The sequence below is a fragment of the Giraffa tippelskirchi genome, chromosome 6 (assembly GCF_054371585.1).
Source record: "Giraffa tippelskirchi isolate mGirTip1 chromosome 6, T2T-mGirTip1v1.2.pri, whole genome shotgun sequence".
In the NCBI taxonomy this organism is placed as follows: domain Eukaryota; kingdom Metazoa; phylum Chordata; class Mammalia; order Artiodactyla; family Giraffidae; genus Giraffa; species Giraffa tippelskirchi.
This window is the reverse complement of record NC_137280.1, coordinates 111813168-111837373: the sequence shown is the minus strand read 5'-3', so window position 1 is coordinate 111837373 and position 24206 is coordinate 111813168. Positions and strand designations below refer to the sequence as shown.

Sequence of the window (24206 nt, the reverse complement as noted above, 5' to 3'; positions counted from 1 at the left end):
GACACTGCGAGCTCACCACACACACGCCAGAGAGCAGAAATCCAGCTCCACCCACCAGAACACCGACACAAGCTCCCCCAACCAGGAAGCCTTGACAAGCCACCTGTCCAACCCCAACCACAGTGAGGAACCTCCACAATAAAGAGGAACTTCATACTACCAGAATACAGAAGGGCCATGCCTAACACAGCAATCTAAACAAGATGAAAAGGCAGAGAAATACTCAGCAAGTAAAGGAAAATGAGAAATGCCCACAAAACCAAACAAAAGAGAAGGAGATAGGGAATCTATCTGAAAAAGAATTTAGAATAATGATAATAAAAATGATCCAAAATCTTGAAAGCAAAATGGAGTTACAGATAAATAGCTTGGAGACAAAGATTGAGAAGATGCAAGAAATGTTTATCAAGGACTTAGAAGAAATAAAAAGGAGTCAATATAGAATGAATAATGAAATAAAGGAGATAAAAAGACACTCTGGAGGGAACCAACAGTAGAATAACGGAGGCAGAAGATAGGATAAGTGAGGTAGAAGATAGAATGATGGAAATAAACGAAACAGAGAGGAAAAAAGAAAAAAGAATCAAAAGAAATGAGGAAAACCTCAGGGACCTCTGGGACAATATGAAACGCCCCAACATTCGAATCATAGGAGTCCCAAAAGAAGAAGATAAAAGGAAAGGCCATGAAAAAATACTCGAGGAGATAATAGTTGAAAATTTCCCTAAAATGAGGAAAGAAATAGTCACAGAAATCCAAGAAACCCAGAGAGTTCCAAACAGGATAAACCCAAGGTGAAACACCCCAAGACACATATTAATCAAATTAACAAAGATCAAACACAAAGAACAAATATTAAAAGCAGCAAGGGAAAAACAACAAATAACACACAAGGGGATCCCCATAAGGATAACAGCTGATCTTTCAATAGAAACCCTTCAGGCTAGAAGGGAATGGCAGGACATACTTAAAGTAATGAAAGAGAATAATCTACAACCCAGATTACTGTACCCAGCAAGGATCTCATTCAGATATGAAGGAGAATTCAAAAGCTTTACAAACAAGCAAGAGCTGAGGGAATTCAGCACCACCAAACCAGCTCTCCAACAAATGCTAAAGGATCTTCTCTAAACAGGAAACAGAAAGGATGTTTCAACACGAACTCAAAACAACAAAGTAAATGGCAACGGGATCATACTTATCAATAATTACCTTAAATGTAAATGGGTTGAATGCCCCAACCAAAAGACAAAGGCTTGCTGAATGGATACAAAAACAAGACCCCTATATATGCTGTCTACAAGAGACCCACCTCAAAACTAGGGACACACACAGGCTGAAAGTGAAGGGATGGAAAAACATATTTCATGCAAACGGAGACCAAAAGAAAGCAGGAGTCGCAATACTCATTTCAGATAAAATAGACTTTAAAATAAAGGATGTGAAAAGGGACAAAGAAGGACAGACACTACATAAAGATCAAAGGATCAATCCAAGAAGAAGACGTAACAATCATAAATATATATGCACCCAACATAGGAGCACCACAATATATAAGGCAAATACTAACAAGTATGAAAGGGGAAATTAACAATAACACAATAATAGTGGGAGACTTTAATACTCCACTCACGCATATGGATAGATCAACTAAACAGAAAATTAACAAGGAAGCACAAACTTTAAATGATACAATAGGCAAATTAGATTTAATTGATATTTACAGGACATTCCACCCCAAAACAATCAATTTTACCTTTTTCTCAAGTGCACACGGAACTTTTTCCAGGATAGATCACATCCTGGGCCATAAATCTAGCCTTGGTAAATTAAAAAAAATTGAAATCATCCCAGCCATCTTCTCTGACCACAATGCAGTAAGATTAGACCTCAATTACAGGAAAAAAACTATTAAAAATTCCAACATATGGAGGCTAAACGACACGCTTCTGAATAACCAACAAATCACAGAAGAAATCAAAAAAGAAATCAAATTATGCATAGAAATGAATGAAAATGAAAACACGACAACCCAAAACCTATGGGACACTGTAAAAGCAATGCTAAGGGGAAGGTTCATAGCAATACAGGCGTACCTCAAGAAACAAGAAAAAAATCAAATGAATCAACTAACTCTACACCTAAAGCAACTAGAGAAGGAAGAAATGAAGAACCCCAGGGTCAGTAGAAGGAAAGAAATCTTAAAAATTAGGGCAGAAATAAATGCAAAAGAAACAAAAGAAACCATAGCAAAAATCAACAAAACTAAAAGCTGGTTTTTCGAGAAGATAAACAAAATTGACAAGCCATTAGCCAGACTCATCAAGAAACAAAGGGAGAAGAATCAGATCAACAAAATTAGAAATGAAAATGGAGAGATCACAACAGACTCCACAGAAATACAAAGGATCATAAGAGACTACTACCAACAGCTATATGCCAATAAAATGGACAACTTGGAAGAAATGGACAAATTCTTAGAAAAGTATAACTTTCCAAAACTGAACCAGGAAGAAATAGAAGATCTTAACAGACCCATCACAAGCACGGAAATCGAAACTGTAATCAGAAATCTTCCAGCAAACAAAAGCCCAGGACCAGACGGCTTCACAGCGGAATTCTACCAAAAATTTAGAGAAGAGCTAACACCTATCCTACTCAAACTCTTCCAGAAAATTGCAGTAAACTTCCAAACTCATTCTATGAGGCCACCATCACCCTAATTCCAAAACCAGACAAAGATGTCACAAAAAAGGAAAACTACAGGCCAATATCACTGATGAACATAGATGCAGAAATCCTTAATAAAATTCTAGCAAACAGAATCCAACATCATATTAAAAAGATCATACATCATGACCAAGTGGGCTTTATCCCAGGAATGCAAGGTTTTTTTTAACATCCGCAAATCAATCAATGTAATACACCACATTAACAAATTGAAAGAAAAAAACCATATGGTTATCTCAATAGATGCAGAAAAAGCCTTTGACAAAATTGAGCATCCATTTATGATAAAAACCCTCCAGAAAGCAGGAATAGAAGGAACATATCTCAACATAATAAAAGCTATATATGACAAACCCACAGCAAACATTATCCTCAATGGTGAAAAATTGAAAGCATTTCCCCTAAAGTCAGGAACAAGGCAAGGATGCCCACTTTCACCACTACTATTCAACATAGTTTTGGAAGTTTTGGCCACAGCAATCAGAGCTGAAAAAGAAATAAAAGGAATACAGATAGGAAAAGAAGAAGTAAAACTCTCACTGTTTGCAGATGACATGATCCTCTACATAGAAAACCCTAAAGACTCTACTAGAAAATTACTAGAGTTAATCAATGAATATAGTAAAGTTGCAGGATATAAAATTAACACACAGAAATCCCTTGCATTCCTATACTCCAATAATGAGAAAACAGAAAGAGAAATTAAGGAAACAATACCATTCACCATTGCAACAAAAAGAATAAAATACTTAGGAATATATCTACCTAAAGAAACAAAAGACTTATATATAGAAAACTATAAAACACTGATGAAAGAAATCAAAGAGGACACAAACAGATGGAGAAATATACCGTGTTCATGGATTGGAAGAATTAATATAGTGAAAATGAGTATACTACCCAAAGCAATCTATAGATTCAATGCAATCCCTATCAAGCTACCAATGGTATTTTTCACAGAACTGGAACAAATCATCTCACAATTTGTATGGAATTATAAGAAACCTCGAATAGCCAAAGCAATCTTGAGGAAGAAGAATGGAACTGGAGGAATCAACCTGCCTGACTTCAGGCTCTACTACAAAGCCACAGTCATCAAGACAGTATGGTACTGGCACAAAGATAGAAATATAGATCAATGGAACAAAATAGAAAGCCCAGAGATAAACCCACGCACATATGGACACCTTATCTTCGACAAAGGAGGCAAGAATATACAATGGAGAAAAGACAATCTCTTTAACAAGTGGTGCTGGGAAAACTGGTCAACCACTTGTAAAAGAATGAAACTAGAACACTTCCTAACACCATACACAAAAATAAACTCAAAATGGATTAAAGATCTAAACGTAAGACCAGAAACTATAAACTCCTAGAGGAAAACATAGGCAAAACACTCTCCGACATAAATCACAGCAGGATCCTCCATGACCCACCTCCCAGAATATTAGAAATAAAAGCAAAAATAAACAAATGGGACCTAATTAAAATTAAAAGCTTTTGCACAACAAAGGAAACTATAAGCAAGGTGAAAAGACAGCCTTCAGAATGGGAGAAAATAATAGCAAACGAAGCAACAGACAAACAATTAATCTCAAAAATATACAAGCAACTTCTGCAGCTGAATTCCAGAAAAATAAACGACCCAATCAAAAAATGGGCCAAAGAACTAAACAGACATTTCTCCAAAGAAGACATACAGATGGCTAACAAACACATGTAAAGATGCTCAACATCACTCATTGTTAGAGAAATGCAAATCAAAACCACAATGAGGTATCATTTCACACCAGTCAGAATGGCTGCTATCCAAAAGTCTACAAGCAATAAATGCTGGAGAGGGTGTGGAGAAAAGGGAACCCTCTTACACTGTTGGTGGGAATGCAAACTAGTACAGCCACTATGGAGAACAGTGTGGAGATTCCTTAAAAAACTGGGAATAGAACTGCCATATGACCCAGCAATCCCACTGCTGGGCATATACACCGAGGAAACCAGAATTGAAAGAGATGCGTGTACCCCAATGTTCATCGCAGCACTGTTTACAATAGCCAGGACATGGAAGCAACCTAGATGTCCATCAGCAGACGAATAGATAAGGAAGCTGTGGTACATATACACAATGGAATATTACTCAGCCATTAAAAAAAATACATTTGAACCGGTTCTACTGGAGCCCATTATACAGAGTGAAGTAAGCCAGAAAGAAAAACAACAATACAGTATACTAATGCATATATATGGAATTTGAAAGATGGTAACGATAACCCTATATGCGAGACAGAATAAGAGACACAGATGCATAGAACAATTTTATGGACTCTGAGGGAGAAGGTGAGGGTGGGACGTTCTGGGAGAATAGCATTGAAACATGTATATTATCATATGTGAAACAGAACACCATTCCATGTTCGATGCATGAGACAGGGGCTCAGGGCCGGGGCAATGGGATGACCCAAAGGGATGGGATGGGAAGGGAGGTGGGTGGGGGGTCCAGGAAGGGGAACACATGTAAACCCATGGCTGATTCATGTCAATGTATGGCAAAAACTATTACAGTATTGTAAAGTAATTAGCCCCCAACTAAAATAAATAAATTTATAAAAAAATAAAAAAAAAATAAAAAAAAAAAACACTTTACATTTGTAAAAAAAAAATAAAAGCATCAATTCTTTGGTGCTCAGTTTTCTTTACAGTCCAACTCTCACATCCATACATGACCACTGGAAAAACTATGGCCTTGACTAGACAGGCCTTTGCTGGAGTGTGTATTTGTAAAAACTTACTCAATATTTTCTTTATAATGTATATGCAGTGATAGGTATAAATATTACCTAAACAAAAACAAAATGCATAAGAATTTCCTGTGAAATAATTTCTTTAAAAATTTTTATTGCATTATTCTTGTTTTACAATGCCATGTTAGTTTCAGGTGTATAGCAAAGAAAATCAGTTATATATAGACATATCCCCACTCTTTTTTCTTTTTTTAATTCTTTTCCCCTATAGCCCATTACAGAGTATTGAGTAGAGTTCCCTGTGCTGTACGGTAAGTGCTTATTAGTTATCTATTTTATACATAGTAGTATGTATATGTCAATCCCAACTTATTCCTCCTTCCCCCTTATCCCCTGGAAACTAAAGTTTGTTTTCTACATCTGTGACTCTAATTCTGTTTTGTAAATAAGTTCGTTTGTACCTTTTTTTTTAGAATCCACATATAATTTATATCATATAATATTTGTCTTTTTGTGTCTGACATACTTCACTCAGAATGACAATCTCTAGGTCCATCCATGTGTCTTCAAATGGCCTTATCTTGTTCTTTTTTTATGGCTGATATCTCATTGTGTGTGTGTATATATATATATACACAGGAGAAGGCAATGGCACCCCACTCCAGTCCTCTTGCCTGGAAAATCCCATGGACGGAGGAGACTGGTAGGTTGCAGTCCATGGGGTCACTAAGAGTCAGACATGACTGAATCGACTTAGCAGCAGCAGCAGCATGTATATACAGATGTGTATTCCATTGTATGTATATATATGTGCATAGTCCATGAGTGTGTGTGTGTGTGTGTATGTGTATACACAAACACCACATCTTCTTTTCTTCTTTATCCATTCCTCTGTTACAATAGCCATGTCCTGGCTATTGTAAATAGTGCTGTGATGAACATTGGAGTGCTTGTATCTTTTCAAATTCTGTTTTTCTCTGTGTATATACCCAGGAGTGGGGTTGCTGTGTCATATGGTAGTTCTGTTTTTAGTTTTATAAGGAATCTCCATACTCTTTTCCATAGTGGCTGTACCAATTTACACTTCCACAACAGTGTAGAGGAGTCCCATTTCTCTACACCCTATTTAGCATTATTGTTTGTATATTTTTTGGTGATGGTCATTCTGATCAGTGTGAGGTGATACCTCATTGTAGTTTTGATTGCATTTATCTGATAATTAGTGATGGTGAGCTTTTTGGCTATTTTTCTCTCTTTGGAAAATTTCTACTTAGATCTTCTGCTCAGTTTTTGATTTTTTTTTTCAATTGAGCTCCATGAGCTGTTTGTATATTTTGGAGATTAATCCCTTGTCAGATGCTTCATTTGCAGGTATTTTCTGCCATTCTTAGGGTTGTCTATAAAGTAATATTTCTTAATGTGGGCCCAATGGGAGCCTCAGATGATATTTAGTATATCTGTAAGCCCTTTGAAATAGTATAGACACGGCTGGAGGGGAGAGGAAGAAGGTGGGATGTATGGAGAGAGTAACATGGAAATGCACTTTACCACATGTAAAATAGATAGCCAATGGGAATTTGCAAATGACTCAGGGAACTCAAACCTGGGCTCTGTAACAACCTAGAGAGGTAGGATGGAGAGGGAAGTGGGAGGGAGGTTCAAGAGGGAGAGAACATATGTATACCTGTGGCTGATTCATGCTAATGTTTGGCAGAAACCAACATAATACTGTAATGCAACTATCCTTCAATTAAAGAACAAATATTAAAAATATGTGAACCTTGGAAGGGAAATTCAGTTTGTCCTGTTTTCATGGGAAGTTCCACCATCTGTGACCTCCTCCACAAATTTAAAGGAACAACTATAGAATTCTCTTTCAGATTAATGAAATGTTTCTCAAATTTATTTTGAGGATAAAGTACTATTAAATATTAAATGGGGATTTATTCAGAAATTTTTTAGTATCATACTTCAGATTTTTAAAAATTTTTTATTGTCATGATTTATTCATCATTTAACCACTTCTGACAGATTTCCCAATTTAAATTCTCAAGGTGGTGCTACTGAATATACTCTCATATTTTTATGTCTATTCTGCAAGCCAAAGAAATGAAAATAATATTAAATATGTTTATAGATAATGCTCAAAGACTCAAAATTGAGCTGCTCAAGGTCAGTTTCAAAACAAAAATCAGATGCCCAGGCTGATGTTATTACTTATTGGGATGTTTTTATTGGACTATATTGCCCACCCATTGTCATTTGTAATTAATCAACTTTATTTTTGAGTTCTGATTCTTAATGATAACTAGTAAATTTCTCTGTTCATGGAAAATCAAGCATGCATATGTATTTTATGCATTTTGCATTTGGGAAGAGTCATTAAGACAGCAGTTAATATTAAGTAATGATTCCAAAAATAGTTTGTACTGCTAAAACTTGTTTAAAATGATGGTGTTTTGTAATTAAGAAAGTATATTAGATTTGTGAGATTTCTTTGCTAACCTTCCTGCCAGTTGGCATCTAATTGTCAGTGGTCTTTTGAGATCCACTGATGTAGTGCTGCTGCTGCTGCTAAGTTGCTTCAGTCGTGTCCAACTCTATGCGGCCCCATAGACGGCAGCCCACCAGGCTCTGCCATCCCTGGGATTCTCCAGGCAAGAACACTCAAGTGGGTTGCCATTTCCTTTTACAGTGCATGAAAGGGAAAAGTGAAAGTGAAGTCGCTCAGTCGTGTCTGACTCTTAGCGACCCCATGGACTGTAGCCTACCAGGCTCCTCCGTCCATGGGGTTTTCCAGGCAAGAGAACTGGAGTGGGGTGCCATTGCCTTCTCCACTGATGTACTAATATAACAAAATTCAAAATTACATAGACATGTTATTTCAGTTTTAAATGTAGGTGCCAAGTGTATGACCTCACATTGGCCAAAAAGAAAAAAAAAAAAATATCACTTGAACAATTAGAGTAGGCCTAATAACTAATCAGATCATAAATATTCTTTCTATATTTTATAAAACACATGCCGTTTATGTATAAAGATAGTGAAATTGATCTGCTCAGAGAATGTGCAAAAAAGATCCCTGTCCATTATTTGCAATGGTTACTGGTGTGAAATATTTCATTCCAGTAAATTGTGTTTAATAATAGCATTTAACTGAATCTCTTGCCTACACATCTGATTAGTGTCCAAATACTGTATTGCTTCCGATAAAGAATGAATTTAAGTAGATTCCATATTCCATTTCACATTGTATTAATACCATGACCATCAATTTCAGAGAGTGCCTTATTTAATCTTAATAGTAATATAATTTTAAAGGTCAGCTTGAGCTAGGCCCATAAAATTATTATAGAATAAGAAATGTTATAGAACAAAAAATGGTTTGACTAAGTTAGATTTTCATTTGCTTTTTTAAAAGTAAAACTTTTAATTATGTAAAAATACATCACTCTGTTCTTTTGTTTTGTGCCTAGCTGAATTACTTGCTCTTGAAACCCCAGCTGACTTTAACAACTAGTCTATAGAAAAGTTGTAAAATGAGTGGCATAGGATTGATTCATTAGTAGTGAAATATTAAGCATAATACATTTACAAAATGGTACAGATACTGGAGTAAAAATCCTCAGGAAATAAGTCTAATATGGTCACTGACTTCCTAATGGTGGTTGATTCCCTTATTCTGTGTCTTTCCAACCTCTTTTACAAAATTTTGATGGTTTCATGAAAAAAAAGATTATATCTTGACTGTCATAATTAAGGTTACAACTTTCCTTCCTAATGTGAGGTCAGCTAACCTATGTCTGACTCGAAATCTTTTTACCAGTATTTAAGTTCTTCCATGATATTTGTCATAGTTCTAGTGCCTGGAAACATGTTAAAAATAGTCTGTATAGTAGAAAAGGTAACTCCATTAGTTTATGGGATAATATGTGTAAAGTTTAGATTCAGGCAAAGAAAACTGGTTGACAATACTGCTTCTAACAGTAATGGTAGTTTCAATCCATAAAAGTTTAAGCAAGAATCTCTTGAACTAGGATCTCTGAAACAAGCTGTTAACATCACTTACCATGAGAAAGACTATATTGCTTTTTTTTTTTTTTTAAGATATACTAAGATATCATGACAACAACTTGAACTGGTAATATAAACTTCTTCAAAATAAGTAGTTTTCAGAAAAAGGCAGTTTATTTCTAGCTTCAGTTGTTTATTATATATTTTTAGTAAAGTCACATTAGTGCATTGTAAAATTACTCTAGGCGGAAAGGAGACAGCTGGAATTCTTAAAGACTTTTTGGCATTTTTTAATGTTTCTTTTTGTTGAGATTAATAGGTAGTTAGGAGTCTATACAAAGCAATTTCAATAGGATCACTGGTATGCATACATTTCAGCAGCCGAGATATGGGAAAAGTGAACATTTCCACATAGCATTCTATTGCTATAATAAAACTTAGAACTCTGTAATCCAATTACCAGCCTAAAATTTTTCACTCTTATTGGCAAACTTGTTTCTCTATTTTTTTTTTTATCTTGTAACTGGAAATATTTTAATGTAATTGGCCTTTATATCTGCTGTAGTTATAGTAATACTATGTCCAGATGCCATCTCGAACAAAGTGCCTAATCATGTCTATCCCTCCATTCCCAAATATTTTTTTTCCCTTTTAAATTAGGTGTGGAGTTGGGAGATATCTCAAATAATGTTTGTATTCAGTCTATTTGGGCACTTTGGATAACTTTGTTGGCAGGTGTTAATTTATCATTTTTTTTTTTTTTTTTTTTGGGAGAGCTAGAGATTAGCTCTATAAAGTTGGACACTATGATAGGTTAGTTTTAATGTTAGAGCAGCTGGTCCTCTTGAACTACTATGGAAATGTAGTAGTCATTTGTCATGTTGTCATTTTTCATGAAAAGAATGGTCTGTGATATCAATTAGAGGAAGGAAATCTAAACTCTGGAAAAGATGTTACTGTTTAGTTATATTTATTTATATCTTGTGTATGTGTATGTATACATTCATAGTGGCATATGTGGCATAGGCAGCTTGGGCTGAAGTTGTTAGTTCATAACAAGGTCAAGGTTGATTAAGATATTCAGTACTTGATTGTGTCCAGGCTGGAAGCACAAATTTTGGTCTTTGTTAATGTATTTGTTTTTCATTAATTCAAGCAATTGCTATTGAATACTTATCATGTATTATCCATTTGCTAGTTACTTGTAATCAAAGGATGAATACATAATCTCTTCTTTAAGCTGCTTCCAATAGAGAAGGAAAGAGTCTGAACCTTTGCATCTTATGTGTGACATTAGAGTGATGCTATCATACCAGCATGAACAAGATGCCTTTGAAATACAAGAAATATTTAGTGGGCTAAAACTGGAGACTCACAGAGATCATTTTAAAGGGTTTATTATAATTTATCTTCGGCCTGACAGTTACAACATATGTCAAAAGAACAACACATGTCGCATTTAAGACCCTGAAGTAACAGAGAAGCCTGCAGAGTAGAATGGTAGAGAAATGAGTCAAAGATGGTACTTAAGAGAAGTTTCATGCAGAGCTGGGTGACACAGGGCCTGATATCCTAAAGTTTAGGGCAGTCTCTGAAGGAGTTAATGTAGCTGTGACTAGATTTGCCTTTTTGAATGACCCCGCTAGCTGAAAGGTAGAGAAGGGATTCAATACAGATAGAACGAGAGATTTGGAGGCCATTTAGAAAGTTGCTTCTATAGCCTAAGTAAGGACTAAGTGAGCAGGGATGGTGATGCAGATGAGTTGCTTTAAGAAAATAACTATTGTAAACCCATGGCTGATTCATGTCAATGTATGGCAAAAGCTATTACAATATTGTAAAGTAATTAGCTCCCAACTAAAATAAATAAATTTATAAAAAAAAAAAAAAGAAATAACTATCTGATGGAATTGATGCTTTTGAACTGTGGTGCTGAAGAAGACTCTTGAGAGTCCCTTGAACAGCAAGGAGATCAAACCAGTCCATCCTAAAGGAAATCAGTCCTGAATACTCATTGGAAGGACTGATGCTGAAGCTGAAACTCCTATATTTTGGCCCCCTGATGTGAAAAACTGCTTCACTGGAAAATACCCTGATGCTGGGAAAGATTGAAGGCAGGAGGAGAAGGGAATGACAGAGGACGAGATGGTTGGATGGCATCACTGACTTGATGGACATGAGTTTGAGCAAGCTCCAGGAGTTGGTGATGGCTGGGGAAGCCTGGCGTGTTGCAGTCCATGGGGTCACAAAGAGTCGGACACAACTGAGTGACTGAACTGAACTGAGAATTGATAATAGTTGTTAACTAAATGAGGCCTCCAAGGTGGCACTAGTGGTAAAGAACTTGCCTGCCAATGCAGGAGATGTAAGTGATGCAGGTTTGATCACTGGGTTGGGAAGATCCCTTGGAGGAGGAAATGGCAACCCACTCCAGTGTTCTTGCCTGGAGAATCCCATGGACAGGGGAGCCTGGTGGACTACTGTCCATAGGGTTGCAAAGAGTCGCACATGAGCTGAAGCGACTTAGCATGCACACACATTAACTAATTGAATACGAAGGGTAAGCCTCAGAGGGAAACAAATGGTGATGTTCAGATTTCTCTCTTAGATATACTACCAGTTACGAGAGAGAATACAGGATACTTGGAATGAGGTTGGGAAGAGAGAGCTCTACTATGGTAGGACATTTCAGGATTCTGCAAAAACAGATTGACCAAAGTCACTCTCTTGAAAATGAAGGTCTAATTATTTGAAGAGATTCAATTAAGGGGATAATAAAAAATAAAAAACATTTTACAGATGTGCTGCTGGCTCATGAGTATACTCTCTTTCTTTTCTACCCTTAAACACTTTCTCTGTCTTTATCACAGGACAGAACTATAGAAGGGCACAGAAAGGACAGGATTGACAGGAGGACAGGACACAGCTGGACAATGGGCCTCTATCCGGCAAAGGTAAGATAGCAGTGGTTTTGTTCTCCAGAGAGAAGACTTCTCATCCAGGTGTTGCTGAATATTTACTTACTGGTTTTGGCTGATTTGACATTTCTAGGTTCGCTTTATCTCTACATCAGTAATGACCTAGTTTATCTCTGTGGATCCTTATAGCTCTACTATTTTCTTTCTTTCTTTTTAAAATATTTATGTATATATTTAATCATTTGGCTTTGCCACGTGTTAGTTGCCGCTCTCCGGATCTTTGATAATCCTTGCAGTGGGTGTGGTCTTTTTAATTGTGGGATGCAAGATCATTTTTTGTGGCATGCACACTCTTAGTTACTGCTTGTGGGATCTAGTTCCCTGGCCAGGGATTGAATCTATGCCGCCTCCGTTGGGAGCTCAGAGTCTTAGCCGCTGGACCACCAAGGAAGTCCTTCCGTTTCCTTATTATGGGAGGAAAAGGTGGAATAAATGAAAAAGCCTAGTAGAACCTGGGGAAAGACCAAGAACTGCCGAGCTAGGGCTATGCTATATGCTTCCAGTAATTTAAAGTGGGAAAAAAACATAACATCAACAACCACCACCATTTAATTATAAGTCTACCTAATACATGGGTTAAAGATAGAGAGAGAATTTGGGGACCTGAGGACAGAGTGATGGAGCTGGTAAAGAAAGTGAGCATGGTGCCAGGTAATGTCAGTTTTATCATGTTGCCTGCATCAGAGATGGTAAGGTTCAGAGTCTTTTGAATCATTAATTCCTTCAAAGTACCAGTGCCAACTTTGTAGATGTTGGGAAAATATCTACAATACATCTCCTAGTTATTTCCCATGATCTAAAATATAAATTTGCTGCAATTCAGATATTTCCAGATGACTCATATCAGCATACTTTGGTTTTAATGAGAATTTCTTTTTTTGACTCCAAGTAGAGAAGTCAAAGTTACAATAGCTGAATAAGATAAAGGGAGCTTGTGTTGCTGAGTACATTGTGAGCAGTCAACACACCAGGCCAGCACTCTGTGTTTCTCTCACACTAGGAAACTGAAAGTGGGGTGTAAACTAACAGTCTTAATGTTTTGCTCCACTGTGCATAGATGGTTTCTCTAATTGCAGCCGTTCCGTCTACAGTCCAGTGAACACAATCAAGGGAAACAAGAGAAGAGTGTACCCCTTTCCTTTCATGGGGACCCCAGAAATTGAACTCACTGCTTCTATGTTATTACCACTTCCAACCTGTTGGCCAAACCTTGGTTACCTGGCAACCCTGGGCTCTAAAGAAATTGGACAAGGTCGTCTTTTTCTTTTTCACATTTCAAACATTTTAATCATTATCTTTTCAGCCTTTGCACTACACACTCACATGTCTTTATACACTCACGTGTCCTCTTCAGCCCTTGTGTTACTGAGTCCAAGTTCATTCTGCTCACCACACAAGAGGCCAGTGAATGTGAGAGATGAGGTGTTGAGGCAAGGAAAATGATTCAGAAAGCAGCTGACTGAGAACATGGGAGGCTAGCACCTCAAATTAACCGTCTTCTCAGGGCCTGGATGCCAGGTTGTTCATAGATCAGAGACGAGGGGAGGTGAGGAAGCCAAGTAAAAAGGCCATTAATCTTTCAAACATCTCCTAGAATGGCAAGCCTCAGGCAGGGGATGTGTTCATTTCTTCCTTCCTGCCATTTACAGGTGGACAAGGTTCTGAACAAAGGCACTTTAGTTTAGCAGTCAGGCAGAGGGGCAGGATTCTCTGAGGCAGGCCATTGTATATGGTTATAATAACAAAAGCAATGAAAAACAAGTCAAAGAAACAGTTCCAACACGGAGTCAGAATTGCCTTCTTCTCTGCAACATTTCCTTTAGGTTAAATCAGGCCCATGTTCTAGATTCAGGCCATGTTTTTGTAATTGCTTTTTACGACTTCTACTATTTACAGTCAACATCTTTCTATGTCATTAACATTCTGTTACCACATTTAAAGGATTGCTAGTTGTCCACTGAATTGAAGTTCCATAGTTTGTATAAAAATCATTTTCCAGGCTTTTTCCAACTTTTCGGTATTATAAACAATATGCAATGATTGTTCCCATAGCTAAATCTTTGCCCCCATATCCATGGTTATTTCTTTAGACCCAAGTTCTAGAAATTGAGTGTCTGAGTATAAAGGAGTGTATACTCTTGAGGTTAAGACATGTGGTTTTTTTAATTGGAATGGTCATATGTCTGCTAAAGTTTTCAGATGCTATTATTAAAGGAGAAAGAAGAGAATGATACTAGGAGCAACTAGTAATCTCTGCCATATGAGATACATGAATTAAAACACACACGTACACCTACATGAATTAAAACACAGTCCTCCAAAATACTCAGAAAGTGCTATTTATCTTTAAGTTGTATTGGATCCACTTGGTATATATCTGGTCAGTTAAGCACAGATCTTGGTGAAAGTACTTTTAAAATCATTTTCCAAGGTTCAGTTCAGTTCAGTCACTCAGCTGTGTCCAACTCTTTGTGACCCCATGGACTGCAGCACACCAGACTTCCCTGTTCATCACCAACTCCCAGAGCCTACTCAAACTCATGTCCATCGAGTCAGTGATGCCATCCAACCATCTCATCCTCTGTCGTCCCCTTCTACTCCCACCTTCAATCTTTCCCAGCGTCAGGGTCTTTGCCAATGAGTTGGTTCTTTGCATCAGGTGGCCAAAGTATTGGAGTTTCAGCTTCAGCATCAGTCCTTCCAATGAGTATTCAGGACTGATTTCCTTTAGGATGGACTGGTTGGATCTCATTGCTGTTCAAGGGGCTCTCAAGAGTCTTCTCTAACACCACAGTTCAAAAGCATTGATTCTTTGGCGCTCAGCTTTCTTTATAGTCCAATTCCCACATCATACCAAGGTTATCAGTTTGATAAGTATGATAAGTTTGATAAGGTTATGAGTTTGATAAGTATGATTTTTAAGTCAAAGATTAACTTTTAAAGAAAGCAACAAAGAGAATTTATTGATGGCAAACAGAAAAAAACCCTATTCCTACCAAGATTTTTTTTCATCAAAATATTTTTTAAAATTTTATAGTATCTTGCAGACCTTGGAGTTTATAGTCCGTTAATTCCTATGTTTGACTTCCAGATTTTATAAACTTTAAATTCTTTGCTTAAAGATTCAGCTTTGTAGTCTGTTTACCATCACTTAGCTCTCTTTTCCTAAACAAAATTTTGGTAAAATGCTAACAGCTTCTACATTGAGATGTTTGTTCAACTCTTAGGTAATATCCATGCTAACTACGTTAATTAAAATGCATTTATATCATTTGTAGCACCTACAAATGTTAATTTGTTTCTGCTTAATTTTCCTAATGAATGATGTGTATAAGAGACTAAAAAGTTGAGATGTAAATTAACATGTATTTAACAGAGCAAGCTTATCTATTAAATGAGTAAGTTTTCCTGACTCTTGTATTGCTGCTGTTAATTCTAGTAGCAGTTCCATAAGTAGAAAGTGAAGATTAAAGTTTAAAACGTCATATATTTGTCCACTGGCTCTGAAATAAGTTGACAGCATTAAATTTCCCTTGTAAAGAAACTGTTTTTCTTTAAGGGAGATTACTCAGAGGGCGTGGCATGGATTATTTTTCTGTCTAACTTTTTCATTTGGATTTTGGCAAAGAAACTTCTGTGAGTTCAGCATTTCACATATCTCCTGCATTTTTATAGCCTCTGATCCAGCAGTAGATATAATAGTGTTAGAAGATATTTGTCTTGATTTCCAAAGATACTGCCTGGATCTTGGTAAAATAATCTTAAATTGAAAAAAGTTAACAAGTCATAGAAAGGACTATGAAATAGCTAGGAGATACATATAAAGAAGATGCTCAGAAGGTTTTCCAAACAGATTCTAGATATGGAGAGAACTATTCCGCTACAATTTTGTTGATATTGGCTATTTGTCCCATTCCTTTCATGGGAATTCTTTATGATATATTCATAGGATCAGTTCTTTTATACCTGAGCTTATACAGAGGTTTCCTTCTGGAAGAGATATATATATATATTTAATTTGATTGCCATCTTCTGCTCAGGATTTTTCCAGCATGCTCGCAGTTTTAATCCCATAGCCAAGTGTGCTGTTCTACTCAGGTTAGTTGATATTACAGATATTATAATGGTACAATCTTCTTGAATCTGTCAAAGGAATAAATCACTGTCAGAAAAATATAATTTGTAGCGTAAGAAAAATGCATTCACTCCCAACCTTTTGAAAGGTAAAGATAGGTCTAGAGGTAATTCATAGCACCCTTAAAACCTGACAGAATAAGAGAGAACAACCAGGGCTATATTCACCCTGACTGATCTCAAATGGATCTACCTGATTTCAGCTAATTGATTGTGAACAACAGAACATGAGTGAGGCAGTGAGCAAAAAGAATCTTATCAGTTGTAACTGTTCTAAGCAAGGAAATGTAATTTCCTGATTGCAGAGAAGGAGCCTGTGTAAATCTTGATTTTATATCCCTGCTAATGAAATGTGTTCTAGTAATCTAAGTGCTCTTATCCTGTTACCGTGGTCTTGGCCACAATGCAGTGCTTCTGTGTTTTAGAAGTCGGTGTATCTTAAGAACATCAATTCGTTTTCAGAAAGTTAAACTTTGCTAACTTCTGTTGTGTTCTGAGTTGAAAATATTTGAGTTAGTAAGCTCTTCTGTTTTAAGAGTGCTGGTTTAATGGAAGAGAGTGTGCTGGCAGGACTCGGGGATTGGCTCAATCGGCCACTGTATTAAGGAACAAAAATGATAAAGATTCAAAAAGGAATTGAATTGGTATTCAAGTGATCAATCATAGGGCATTATATAATAGGGTAGAGATATGTACCCACCATGGTTAAGGTCTAATTTGCCAAATTTTAGCTGTGTTACAATTGAAAATTACTCCATCTCCCCATGCCTTGTTTTTTTCTTTTTAAATTATTTCTAATACTAACCTTTTTATTGAATTATTAAGAAGACAAAGTAGGATTGTAAACACAAAGGTGCCTCACAGTAGTTACTGAGCAAATGTTAATGTTGCCAAGCACGGTGCTTGGCATAGACTGTGAGTACAAATGGTGTTATATGTTTTTGTTCCTACAGTTTAGTCTTTCTAACCAGCATAATAAGCTACAACTAAGCATAATCAGCTATTTGAAACGTAAACCTGGTTGTTTTCTTTACATATCAGGAATAACAAATGTGGAAAGGTTTTCTGAGAAATTAGGAAAATATGGTTGCTGCTTCTGATATGATATTCCTAAATTTGGAGATTGAAGATTCCAAGATTCTAAGATTCTGGAGTCTAAGGAGCCACAGTTGTGCTGCTCTTCATCCAAGGCATCATAATGTTGTCAGGTGTTTGGTCTAGGCTTGTAATAGGGGGTTCTACAAAGCCACTTTATCTAATATCAAATGGTTCACAATAGCTACATACTCCTATAAAGAAAAATCTCTGTTTTGGCTATTTGCCAAAGTAAACATTGTTTGAGTTCAAGATATATTTGCTTGTTCATAACTTATCATGTACATAATATATAATGTTTCTGTTTCCCTGAGAGCAACATGAAATATTTTAGAGGGTAATAAAAAATGCATTTTGTCTGTATCTTTTTCTGCTTACTCCCATTTTAACATATTACTAAACATTTTGTCCCCTACAGTGACTTCAGAATTTCTGGAGTTTTAACTAGTTGCAGCACTGATTTAAGTACCATTCTAAGTTTTTTTTGCTTTTTTTTAAATTAGATTTTATTGTTTCTTTCATCTCCCATCCTCTCTTATATTTCTTTCACACCCTCTGTAGCCTGGAGAGATATACCATAATGATTTATATATCTGTGTGATTTATTTTCTTAAATGATATTGCAGTGTAGATTTTATTCTTTTAATATATTTTTTTACTTAGCTATTTTGTTGAAATGTATTCATATTAGCAATATTAACAAACATATCTGTGTCTTTGCTTCCTGCTGCTCTGTGGTGTTGCGTATTATACACATCCACTTCATTTGACTTATCCAGTTCCCAGGTTTGAACATCTAGGTTACCCTTGATGCCCCACTATCATAGCAGCTCTGAAGCAAAAGCATTCATTCATCACCACTTACGGAACTGGGAACATTTCTCTGAAGTACTCATTCAGAGGTGGGATAATGGGACAGAGGCTGTATATAAGCATAATTGACCTATACCTTATACCAAATTGCTCCCCAATACAATTTTATCAGTTTGTATTCACAGCAGCAGCATTCTCAACAGAAGTACAGTAAGATTCCCACTGAAAACTCTTTTTATTTTTCATCTTAAGTAATTTATGGGAAAAGGGAAGACTCGGCCAGTTTAATTTTAGAATTGTATTTAAAAGGAGTGGATATGGTCCTGACAATATTAGTGTAAGCTTTTTGTGTCTTCTGACAAGTTATACATTAGATATTAGCATGTGCTCAAAATATAAAAGCACTGAAACAACAGTGAATCTGAGGCCAAGTATTCAAATAACTGCTTTTCCTTAATTTGTCTTTGAAAATCCACAAATCCTAGAGTTATATCATCATACAATAATAGTATATTTTAAGGAGACACTTTAAAATAACTAAACCAAATATATCTCTGCAACTTGTTAAGCATTTCTAAGAATGGTGGTGTTTTGTAATTGAAACCACAGTCTATTGTGAGTTCACAAGGTAATTGGTGGAGTTGGAGGGGGCGGTTCATGTCCTCTTGCTTATTTATTTAAAAATAATATTTGCTTTTGTATGTGGGTATAATTAGAATGTTGCCTGAGTAAGATTTTTGTTTTTGATTCATTTCTGTATTGGAGATTCAGAATCTGAAATGCCCTGAGAGAATTACAAATGACATCAAGTTAGAGAACATGACCTAAGTGAAAACATATGATGCGTCTAGCTACTGTTGGATTTACGTACTTTCTTTAATTTCCCCCTTGTGTGATTTCTGGACTTTGCGTGACTCCTTTATTAGCTTCTTCCTAACCCCTAAAATCTAACTCCCTCCCTAGCATGCTTCAGAGATTGCTTTCTTCAAGACCAGCCATGTCATTGCCAAACATGAAAGCCTTTTCTTCAGTCATCCAATTTTTAAAAACTCTTCTTTTGATGTACTTATATTGTCTTTCATTTTGAAACTTGTTTCGCTTAGCTTTTTGATCCTTTAGCGGTTCTGGCTCTCCCTCTGTTCTCTCCACCATCTCTCCATTTGCACTGCTTGTTCTGCTTTTCCTGTGTCCTACTTCTCTTGTCTAACATCAGGCATTTTCAGAGCATAGTTGCTGGTCCTCTGCTCTGTAAAACTCTGGATTTAGAGTCTAAGGTCTAGTTACACAAGTACAGGGTAAGTGTAGGCAGTGGGAGTTGGCTTCATTTCCCCTCTTGATACTTGTCTGAGGGTCTCAGGCATCAAAAATCATTTTATTTCAAAAGCAAAACCATTCTGCTATACCCAACACGCATCATAGTGTTTCTCCTAACTGATGTTAATTTCTGAGCGACATAGATTAATGCTGCTAGACTGGGGTACATCCAGAGGAAAAGGCCTAGAATGATGAATGGCCTGGGATTTATTTGATGAGACGAAAGAAATAAGGAATATTTACCTTTGGAACAGGAGACCAAAGATGTTTGATAATTCACTTCAAATATCTATATACGTGACCAGTATGGAGAACAGAAGACTTTTGAGGTGATCCTAGTGACAGTGGTAATGCAAATGGATAGAATTTTTAAAAGGAAGTATTTGAATAAAGTACCAAATAATAATAATTAGCCTCTTTAAATCTACTATAAAACATACTCCTCTGTAAAAAGAAGAAAATGTTTTGTATCACTAAAGTTAGGAGAAAAATGATGTCTCGTGGATACTGTGATTGAATGCATCCGTGAGTTAGGTTACCTCTGGATCCTTAGCTGTTCTCAGAGCTCCTCTCAGTTTCCCCTGCTTCTCTCAGTGCTGTGGGCATTTCTCTATTCAACTAATTCCAAAATGTAAAAATCATTTTAAATGAATCTATTTTTGCCTACCTCTTAAATTAATTCAAAAATACTTACTAATTCCCCAAATGGCTTTCACAGATTGCTCTGATACTTTGTTTTTCTCAGCTTCATTTTTCTAGGTTACTTCAGTAGGCTTCTGTTGGTCCTCTCTGGTCCCAGTCTTTCCTGCATTGATATGCCTGGCCTGCAAGGCAAACATTCTTTACCATTATGCTCAGCATATGGTCCTAGGTAAAAGCTGCAAAAAATTCTGCTCAGCAGTTTTTTTTTTTTCATAACTCAGAAATTCCTATTACCTGGCCACATTTTAATAGTTTTACTCCATTTGACCCTCCTTCTGTCCTTGTGTTTAAATAAATGCATTTGTTTGCTTTCCTTACTATAACAAATATTCCTCAGGTGCTGGTCCATTTGTCTCAGGGGTTCACTGGAACTAACACTTTGGTGCTTCTCATTTCAAGACCCCTACTTCTGCTTCTGGTAGCCCTTGTTTTGAAATACACTCTTCATCTCTCTTTATCCTTTTGGAAGAAAAACAATAGCAACAACAGATTGCTATAGTACTCAGTGGCAGCTATTGCCTTGCTATAATAGACTAAAACATCTCTTAATTTTTCATGAAAAGCCTTTAGCTAAGAAAATGAAACACAAGTAATTATTCGATTATTTACCCCTAACTCAATGTTGATTCATAAGTTGATGAGCCAAAATTTCAAGTGAGACAAAAATAGCAATATGCCTGTTTAAGATGTATTTGTAAATTTACTTACTTGCTAAAAATTACTTGTAAGCCAAAATTTATACCCCCTCCCCCCACTGCTTTGGTGGTCATTCGTGGGCATGTACAGAGTGGCAAAAATTTGAATGTGATTCACACATTCCTAGTTGAGCTTGAAAAAAGGGATACTCTGCCTTCTTGTTTGAGCTCTCTTACTGTCAACAAAGATCCTTTTCCTGATCTATTTAGTGTTACAATTTTCACATTTTGTGCTTTTAGTGGTGATTTTGTTAAAAAGAGTGCATGCGTGGTTCTGAAATGCTAGTGCTCAAGAAAGCTGTGGTGACACTTATGGACAAAACGCGGGTGTTAGACTAACTTTGTGCAATAGTAAGTTATACTGCTGTTGGTCCAGATTTCAGTACTAATGAATAAACTATATATAGTAAATAAGGTGTCTTTAAGCACATACAAAACAAGATTATGGCTTCCCTGGTAGCTCAGCTGGTAAAGAATCCACTGGCAATGTGGGAGACCTGGGTTCGACCCCTCGGTTGGGCAGATCCCCTGGAGGAAGGTGTGGCAACTCACACCAGTATTCTTGCCTGGAGAATCCTCATGACCAGAGGATCTTGGAGGGCTACGATCTGTGGGGTCTCAAAGAGCTGGACACGACAGAGCGACTAAGCACAGCACATGTGATTAGTTGATAAAAATATTGTGACTAGAGCCTTGCAGGAACCTAACTCTGTATTTCTCCTAAGAACAGTGTTCCCGCATTCACTGATTCATTGTTCACAGTGACTGGATAGAACATAACTACTGCAAATAAGAACTGACTGTATACTCTAACAGGAGTAAAATGTATCATATATACGAAAAGAGGTAATCAGAATTCTCCTTTAATTAGTAAAAAATGCAGTTTGGAGCAAGGGAATAGGAAGATGTAGACAGAGTTCTTTTGTCGGAAAAATGTAAAGTCAAGACATAATTTAGAAAACAGAACCTGCCAAAGATGAAAAGTTATATTCAAGTTAGCAAAAAAGAATGAGGAGGAAGAAGACAATAAGGAGAAGAAAGAGGAGAAAAAATAAAACTAAGGAAATTCATTCTACTTTAGAGCAACGAAAGATGTGGAAAACAGTATGATTACAGCAGTTGTATTTAGAGAGAGGAAACCATCTTAAAATGTTTTTCAAGTTACTGTTCCAACTTTTTCCTCACCTCCAGGTGGTTTAGTTCAAAGACTTTTATAGGGATCTCTAGCATAATCTGACCCTCCCAACAGCTGGGTTGAGAAATGGGAAGAGGACAGAGAGGAGAGTGGATTTGATGTGGGTGTGCAGGGGTGTGTGGGTGGGAGCTGTGTTGTAGCCAAACTTTGCAGGAAAAGAAACAAGACACAGGGAGAAGGGGCTGAGGATGCTTGTGGGAGAGAAGCAGGAAGGGAATGAGCAGTTTGTAAAGCTGCTCTGACAACAGCTTCTTGGAATATGAATTGCATTTTTTGGTTGCATTCTTTTCTAAACCTTCCTACCTACAAGGGTCTAGAATCTGCAGACCATTTCAAGTTTTGCTAATTATAGGATCTGGAGGAAAAGGAGAATTTTGTAGTGTTTTATTACCAACTGAGAAGTCCTGGCATAGCCACCTGCCTTACTCCCTCCCGCTTCTCCCACTACTGACCCTCTCTTTCAGCCCAACTTTTATCCTATTATATAATTTTGACAATGAAGCCATTGGAGTGTAAAGGGACCTCTGTAAGGGTGGTCTCTTTTCATAACTGCAGCAGGGTACCCTTGAACTGAAATGGTTTCTATTAAATTATATGTATATGATGTCTGCACTATTCGAAATAAAGGGCCATTATAATTGTGTGGGGCTCTTACTTAAAGAGAGATTGACGTAATAACTTTTTCACTAACAATTATTTTTCATGTGGTAGAGTGAATGTGGGAAAAAAGTGTTTTATGTTCAGTGTATCCTAATGTAATAGGAAGAATTAAGGGGGAAAATACCTTAGGGGTTTGCATTCGAGAGAATATAGAATAAAAGATAAAGGAACTAGTCTAGATTTTTGCTTGTTAAACATTTTTGGATTTGATAAAGAAACTTCCCTTTAAAACAGCAGGCATCCAGAAGGTGCAGAGCACAGAAAGACCTAGAAATTCCTGCCATCAAATAGAACCCAGAGGGTATAATTTCAGTGAGGGGTTAGACCTGGAGTGTCTGTGGCCGGTGGTGGGTGTTTTACCTGCTTTAAGCTTTTCACTTTGGGTCCCTTCCCCACTCAGTTTGGGCTTCCCAGGCGGCACTAGTGGTAGAGAACTGCCTGTCAGTGCAGGAGTTATAAGAGACGTGGGTTTGATCTCTGGGTCAGAAAGATCCGCTGGAGGAGGGTAAGGCAACCCAGTATTTTTGCCTGGAGAATCCCATGGACAGAGGTGGCTGGCTGGCTACAGTCCATGAGGTCACAAAGAGTTAGGCATGACTAAAGTGACCTAGCATGCACACACCCATTTAGTTGCTCTTCTTTCTGATTTGCTATATGCCTGAGGCTTTCTAGAAATGGGCTTACTCAAGTTCAGAGTCTTCACATAATTGATTTGGTTGATATTTAAAACTTACTCTTAGCCAGCCCTGAAACTCCTGTGTTTGTCAGTATTGTGAAGTATTTACGAGCATCTCATGGTTAGTTCACATTTGGTTGGGATTGCAAATGACAATAGCAGATGTAATACTAGTTCTTTTGCTAAACCAGCCAATAATATGTCACATGAGAAGAAAAAGGTTTGGCATTGATCATGATTGATTTTAAAATGACAATTAATTAATATGGACATTCGTGTCTGAACTAAATATTGTGATCTCCATTACCTTCTGAAACCTGAGGCAGAGGTACCTGTTTTGCACAGCTCATTTACTCTTGAATTCTCATGAGCAAACTGATTTCTGTAAAGCAGCATCAATGTACAGATTTGAATAAATTATTAGAACGTGTATCTGTTTTCTATTTATATCCTTTAGGAGGT

At 36.8% G+C, this 24206-nt stretch overlaps 1 protein-coding gene and 1 long non-coding RNA gene across 7 annotated transcripts in view; one reads left to right on the top strand and one right to left on the bottom strand.

The window, feature by feature from the left end:
• The window catches only part of LOC145509795 (uncharacterized), a 1222357-nt gene that overhangs the window by 646321 nt on the left and 551830 nt on the right, over positions 1 to 24206 (top strand). For all 6 annotated transcript variants that reach the window (XR_014056457.1, XR_014056463.1, XR_014056465.1 and 3 more), the window contains one exon: positions 12353 to 12436. The gene's annotated coding sequence lies outside the window, so the exon portion shown is untranslated. The remainder of the gene's footprint in view (positions 1 to 12352; positions 12437 to 24206) is intronic.
• On the bottom strand, positions 13719 to 23598 carry LOC145509798 (uncharacterized). The gene is made up of 3 exons (XR_014056472.1): positions 23429 to 23598; positions 20511 to 20640; positions 13719 to 16603 (listed from the first exon to the last, which is right to left on the bottom strand). It is a non-coding gene; the product is annotated as an uncharacterized LOC145509798 (long non-coding RNA).